This window comes from Gordionus sp. m RMFG-2023, chromosome 1, assembly GCF_954871325.1.
Source record: "Gordionus sp. m RMFG-2023 chromosome 1, tfGorSpeb1-WG-v2, whole genome shotgun sequence".
NCBI classification, from domain to species: Eukaryota; Metazoa; Nematomorpha; class Gordioida; order Chordodea; family Parachordodidae; genus Gordionus; species Gordionus sp. m RMFG-2023.
Window position 1 is genome coordinate 76,420,243 of NC_088775.1, and position 8,301 is coordinate 76,428,543.

Below are 8,301 nucleotides of genomic sequence, written 5' to 3' on the forward strand. Positions count from 1 at the left end.
AAATCATTAATTTATATAGTTTTATTTATATATATATATATACTATAGTATATTTATATTCTAATATAAAGGAATCGCTTATTGGTATCTTTTTTATAATTTAAAATAAAAATTTTAAAGAAGTATTTAAAAAAAATATTTATGAGGTAATATTTTGGTGTTTAAAAAATTCTAATTTTTTTATATTGAGGAAAAAAATTACAATTTTTTATTATAAATTTAGGTTTAATGAATAGGAACGTCAATTTGTCTTGATATATTAATTATTTTAGACGAACGCATTCTGTCAAACGGACTGTTTTAAAACGGATTTTTTCAGTGTGGAGGCCTATTGTAGGACGCCCTAAATTTTGAAATCGGGCGCTTCTTATCGCCAATTCATGATGATACATATAACGCAAATTTTAGGGCTCAACGCATGCTAAGGTGCATTTTTTCATCAACTAAGAATAAATGATTCTAATATTATTTAAATGTCAACAGAAATAAATAAAAATTTACCAAAAACAAATAGATGGCGAAAAAAAATATGTATTGTAAAAATGAATACTTACCTAAATAAACTCAACTTTTAGCCCTACATTAAAGAGCCAGTGATTCTTTTGTATGACACTATATAAAAAAAGATGATCGGCAGATGGTCAAAATTTTAGGCCAGGATTTGAACCCGACCCAGGTTTAAAAAAAAAATTAAAAGACCATTCCGAGATTTTAATTTTCGATTATTTTTTGGATCAAAGCGATATTTTTAAAATTTCATTATTTTGAATAATTTTGCAAGTTGTTTCAAAAGGAAATGAAATATGAGGAATAAATACATTACATTATTTGATTTTCCAACTAATTTATTTTTTAATTTTAAAAATTTATATATCAACAGGCTGATTGTGCTATTTTATCTTTGATGTAGATGATTGGCTTCAATATTTTTTATTACTATTCAAATGTTCAATAATCTCTTTCATTTTTGAAGAATATACAGTATAATTTTTAATAAAAATATAAATTCCTGAATTTTTTATTAAAAAATAACTTAGCTTTTTCAATAATTGCAGATAAATCTTTTAAAAATTTATTTACATTTTTTAATCACTAGCTAAGCATATTGTCAAGGAAAACATTAAAAATTGAAATTATGATTGCCAAAGATAATTTTTCAATTTCATATCTTTTTCAGAATTATCATTTTAAAAGGAATCAGGAAAAATATCTACGTTAAGTTCTCTAAAACAATAGCTTCATAGTTTTATTCATAATATATATTTATTTAAACAAAGTTTTTTTAAATCAGGTTGATATGCATTAAAAACTCGGTTTAAATTTTTTATATTAATGTAATTCTATTGTACAATAAATATGTTTTTCTTTTTAATATTTTTTAAGAAAAAATTTAAAGTTTTGTGTTACCGTTACTCAAAAGAAAGAAACGCGTTACCGTTACTCGTTACCTCTAGAAAAAGGTAACGAATGTAGTTACTTTTTACCTTTTTTGACGTTACTTTACAGCACTAAATAAAACTAATAACTGATGATAAGAAGCTTTAGGCAATATTTAATTTAACATTTTCATTTATATTAAAGCATAAAATATCAATATAATTTGCTTATTATACATAATAAAATTAGTCGTAGGGCGGACAATTTCTATATACGATTTTTAAGGATGGGCGAACTTTTCTCCATTAATGATATGGTTATCCCAATTACGCCTAAAACGAATTATTTGATTCGATTCGTATTTCACTAATACGAATATCACAATTATTTGATTTGAATCGAATATGAATATTTAGAAAAAGTATTCGACGAATAGTAAATTTTTATTATTCGATTCGAAGTTATTCGTAAATATTCAAAATTATTTATAAATATTCGTTAATATTCATCATTTTTCGTTAATATTCGTAAATCGTAAGTAAATAATAAATAAAATTAAATTTTCCTAGTGGATTTCATTTTATTTTACTTTATTTTTTTCCTCTTATAAATCATATGTTATATTTTGTTTGATGCCCCAATAAATTAAATTATTTAATTATATTTTATTTATATATTTGTGAAAAAGAAATATAATTTTCTAAGAGCTAAAATTTTAAGTTATGATTTTTTGGGTATAAATTTCAAAATGGACAAATACAAAATTAAAATAAAATTGTCAAAATAAGAAAGGATGAAAGATGGAAGCATTTCATCGATTGCAACATATTGTCCAACACTATAAGACAGTTTTCATTAAAATTATCAAACATATCTATGAATCCTCAATCTCTGAATTGTGATTGCTATCTAATAAAAATCATCATCACTTGATTCAAAATCTATTACCTATATAATTGTTATAGAATTACTCTCATTAGAATAATTTAAATTATAAATCATATGTTCAATTTAAATCATAATCAATCAAAATATAGAAATAAATTTATATATTAACCTGCCATATATAATCATAATTAGTAACAAAAAATGTAATTACACAGGTAGGGAATTTTAACACAAGTTCGACAAATTACATATATCTCGTCAAATCAATAATCATGAAATTTGGAAGTTGTATTCCTTGTTACAAATATTAAACTACCAGGTCAGAATATCTACTAGGTTTTGTATTACAAAGATTATGTTGTATTTACCCCACCTGTGTAATGAAGGGTTAAAAATATTACTATTGTTATGAAGGATTAACTGATTTATGTTTCTTAAGTTGTTTTAAATATTTTTTCTTTCAGCTGCTAATGTATCATTGATCTGGACAGGAAGGATGGTAAACTTAGTTTTTATATAATTTTGAATATATTCAAAGATCAATTTGAAAATCTTGATGGAGAAGGAGGTGGTGATGGATAAAGCCAATCCTCAACTAGTTCTACATCTATCCAATCAATATCTGATCAAGCTGGACCCATTAATGCAAGGCGGAAAAATTCCTTAATATGGAATCATTATCTTTATGATTCTAAAGCAGAAACTGCCAAATGTAAAATATGCAAGGTAGAAATAATGTGTAAGAAAATAACCACCTCTGCACTAATTAATCATAATAAAAGATTCAAAATAATAATACAATAGAAAACTATTTAAATGATTTAACCAACAAATATTGATGACATTAAACATTATTTATTAAAATTTTTGCTCAAGTCGAATATACCATTTAAAATTCTTGCCACAATGAATTATAATCATTTGTTAGTGCTTTAAATCCTAACGTAAAAATTTGTTAAATACCCACAATTAAACTATATACGAGTGAATTCAATAGTTAAAATAATTATAAATAATTTAAAATGCCAATTCAACTATACCACCGACATGTGGTCAAGCCCTACTAATGTACCATTTTTGGTTGACCTGCCACTTGATAGATGAAAAATGGAAGATGAAGTCATTGTTCAGGGGCGTCGCTAGCCTTTACAATCTCAGGGGGCTCAACTGAAAATATTTAATGGGGGCTTTGCCCCCCATACCCCCATTTGCAAGGTCGGGTTTTATATTAATATATTATACTTTTTTAAAATTTGCTAACTCTGAATAATTATTCTGAATTTCATATTTTGTCATTTATTATATTATGCATACAAAATAAACTAGCATATAAATAATTAAAACAATATAAGACATTTCTAAAAATATTATTTTTAATACAAAATCTATTTATTACAGTATAAAATATAAAAAAATTTTGCGTCTAAAGAATTACTAATGATAAAAAAAGTTAATTAATTCATACATATGCCTCAATTGATAATGGTTTTTAAAAACTACATATTATAAAATTAGCGACTTACATTGACAAAAGGTCAAGAAACTAATATAACACTCTGTTACCATTTTTGACAAGTTTTATAGAATGGACTAATAAGGAAAAATTTATAGGCCTAACCAAATCAACAATTCTTAGAGAAGAGAAAATAAACGACCAATCCAAATCATAAAACTGTATGGTGGTTAGAGCTTCCTCTTAAATGACACGATGGAAACTTGATAAGTAATTGAGAAAAAAATTGTGAGATATTAAATTTCTAAAAGATTATCTTCCATTTTTAATGACATATAAACAACTACACAGTTGACCACTATTGCTTATAAAATATGCAATCATATGCTCTCAGCAGCTGTAATAATAATCTTAAATTACATAGTGTTGCAGGTGCTCTATTGTACGCTATTATTTTATTACTTATATTTAAAATGTCAGTTATATTTAAATAATTATATTTAAATGTTAAGTTATATATCTTAAGGCAACAGAATATATATATATATTTATTTAAAATAACTTATTTTTTTTGCTTGTATAAAAATAACTAGTAATTCCTTTTTTGTAAATTATATAAATAAAAGATATATTTAATTATTCTAATTTGAACTTTTCCACCATTGCTCAATAATATATTCAAAATTATTCTAAATCAAAATTATTCTAAATTGAACCTTACTCCCAGTTCAATATGGTGGAGGATAGTAATGATGTAAACATCACGCGTATTTTGGAGTTGTTCAATACAAAACCGGACACACTTGAGTCTTCCAGAGAGTATTTCGATAGACTGAAAGCTCACTATTATTATAATAATATTTTTTATAAATATAAATTTTTTTATCAAAACTATGGATTTGTCCTAATTTCGATAGGGGTATGAGGCGCCCTATAATTGCGCTATGAAGGTGGCCTTATCCCCCCCCCACACTATCAAGCCTTAAAAATTATAGATAATAGGACAAAATGAGCATAAATATATGGTATTTTATTTATAAACAAACTTTATGCTAATATGGGAATCATTAAAAAATAAGGCTAAGGTGGCTTTTCTGTGAGGTAACTTGTAAAAAAGATAAATGCTCAACGGAGAGATCTAAGTGATCGGATGCATGTGAACGTGAATACCGAGCATTGAAAAAAATGGGTAGTGGTAGATGTAAATAGGGTTTTAATGGATGGGTTGGTTTGGAAAGGAATAGATGACTATATGTATTTTAATATAACTGCCGAGTATTAGTGGTAGCGGCAGATAGTGGAGTAAAGAATGAGAAAGGGAGAGAAATATAGGAGACATAATCGGTTTTAGTGAAAAAAAATAAAATTTTTAAATATAATAACAAATATTACTAAATTTAAATCTATATGAAAATAATGAGAAAAGAAAAAAGGCCAAAATGTTGAGTGCGAATTCTCTAAAAACTATTGATAAGATTGTTGGGATTAAATATGACGAGTAAAAAATCTTATAAAATTTAAACCAACTGTTGAAATGTATAGTTGCATAAAAATGAGTTTTTTGGTCTGATCGTTGAATTCTTAGTGTCAAGTATCGGAGATAGAAATAGGGAAGAGCTTTAAGGTCGAAAAAGGGTAAACAGGGATAAAATTCTAAGTATTTGTTAAAATGGGGAAATGATTTCATTAATTTTGAGGTTTGGGGTGCCAATACCTTTATATTTTGCTCATAACTATAAAATGTTGCACAATCGGCTAAAAATCTAGCCTAAGCCCAATTAAATATAGCCTAAAAATCGATTAATCCTAATTAGGCATAGCCTAAAAATCGGCTATTACTAATTAGTATAATATTAAGCATCGGCTAATCCACCGTCATAAATTAATTTTTTTTATGGCAACTAATTTTTAAAACCCGTTTCTTATCCGTCTATTTGGTTTCTTTTTAACCAGTCAATGTAAAACAACTTTTTACTAACTAGATTTTCAGCAAAAGTCTAGTAATTTCTAGAGCTGGGCAGAAATCAGATACGTTTAAATGTCATAGAACTTAATCCTATATTTTGTAATAAAATTTTATAATCTTAGAGCCATTAACTATGGAACATTCTTTTAAAGTGGCTCAAGTATTTTAAAATAGTTATGAATGCAAGTAATGTTTTTATATTACGGTCCAAGTGGTTTTCATTTATGCTTGTCATTGATTCACGTACACGTAATATTTATATGCTTATAAAGGCTACTCTTTAGCTAGACTATATAGCAATAATTATATCCCCTTGGAAAAGGTCCGTGATGTTGGCAGAACGACTTGATAAATTCCGAAAATGCCAATATTTTGTGCCTAAATGATATTCGAACCAGACATCACCGGAATTAAAGGTAGTGAGTTATAAGCAAAATAATAAAGTGTAAAATTTTAAACTCGCAGAACGACATGAGGATCAAATTAACTTATGCCATTGAGTAGCCCATTAATTAATCTTCAAATCGGATACCAGAAGAAAAATTGGCAAATTACCAATATCAAAAATAACAGCAGATTCTAAAACATGTCCTTATTTAGTTCTTTATTTGTGCTTATATATTCTCTAAACCGAATATTAGCAGCACTAACCGTAGTTATAGCGAATGTAAAAGTGTGAGGTTGGCGGAATGACTTGAAAAAAGTAAGGATTAAATTCTTAAATTTAGACCATTATGTAGTAACGTAATTGATCCTCCACAATTCTCAAATCGGAGAAATTAACCGTTTATAGTTAGTTTGCGTAGCTAAACCTAATTAGGCTTAATCCAAAAATTTGCTTAAACTAATTAGACATTGGCTAAGGAGCTCGACTAATCATCCTTGGCATTATGTAAGATAAGCCAAGTCCCGTTGTTTCTATACTAGCAAATCTTTTTTGTATAATTAATTTGATATATTAAATTTAAATAATAAATATAAATATTCCTATTCTCTATCAGTTTAGTCTTGTATATTATAAAAACTATTCAGAAATATATTAACAAATTAAATTTAAGCAAAATTTCCAGTTTAATTTAAAATTGTATCGCATTAAGTACATAACTTAGCGCATGTATTCAGAATGAAATCCTACATTCAATTTAAAGAGTTTATATTTTTCTAAGTATTTCATAGCAGCAAAGAAATTATTCAGTTACATTATTTCCTCATGTCAGTCTAGAGCTTTACTTATTTAAACTAATCAATCCCTAAAGTTGTTAAAATATCTAGATACAAAAATGTCGTATCTGTTTCTATATCTAGACACACTTTTATAAAAGGCATCTATATCCAGATACTATCGTAGATATATCTATATCTGTTTTTAGATACATTTTGATATACTTTTATTTAAAGCTTTTTATCTAAAAAATAAAAATATTTCAATATAAAATTCATTTTATCTCATGAGTACATAATTTAAATAAATATTTATTGAAATGACTAATATAATAAATATATATATAATTTTTTTCCCCATTTAAAACAATGGACATAATTTCAAGATTGTGAAGGATATTTTTATCATGTAGAGGAATATATAAATCCTTGCTTAGCCTTGACGCCTATTAATTAATAAAAACAATACCATTGATGCACAAAATTCTTTTAGCAAATAAATTTATTTAGAATTTTTTAAAATAATATTATAGATATTCCGCTATTAATAAATAAATTTTTTTGCTCGTTTTAAATAAAAATCTGCTCGAAAGAACGATAAAAATAGTTGTATTGACATTTTTTCAAAATATAAAAATGTGTTTACGTATTTTGTCCTCTCATAATAAAAGTTTCTATTTGAGAACAACGGCGAACCCTGTATATAAATATAATAAAAATTGTATCTGTATCTATATCCATTTTTAAAGTATTTTTAAACACTCTGCTTATTATGATAAACATATAAGCATGTTACAAACATGGGAATTTGAAAAGTTGTATTTAGTCTTGTTAAATCACTCAACTTTAGCCAACTCTAATATGGCTTATCTAAACTTTTAGCCCAAAAAAATTAAGTCTCGACTTGAAGATATACCTAAAACGAATTATTTGTTATTCGACTCGATTCGATACACAATTATTCGATTCGAAAATTCGAATAATATATTATTCGTCGAATAATTTTTTATCTATTATTGGATCGAATTATTCGATTAAAATAATAATATTGAAAAATAATCATATATTATTAATAGGAATTATATGCAATTATTCCTATTTAATAAAATTTTCAAGTGGAATAATGAAGAAACATTTTATATTTCAAAAATTATTGTTAACGGCTGTTTTTATTCGAATAACTTCATAATATAAAATTAACTTCCGAAAATTGTTTTATGATGGACGAAGAAAGTATTTTTTTTTATATGCAATTTATAACACATATACAATCATAATAAACTATTGGCCATCCCGACAAGAATGGCGGGCGAACCAGATATTTCTCCGTCGTTTGATGATGGAAAAATCATAAATTTTACTTTTTGCAAAAACTTTTTGTTTAAAAAATTTGTTTTTGGTATATTTGTCTTCTACATGTTATGAATATTATATTGATTTTACTACATTATATATA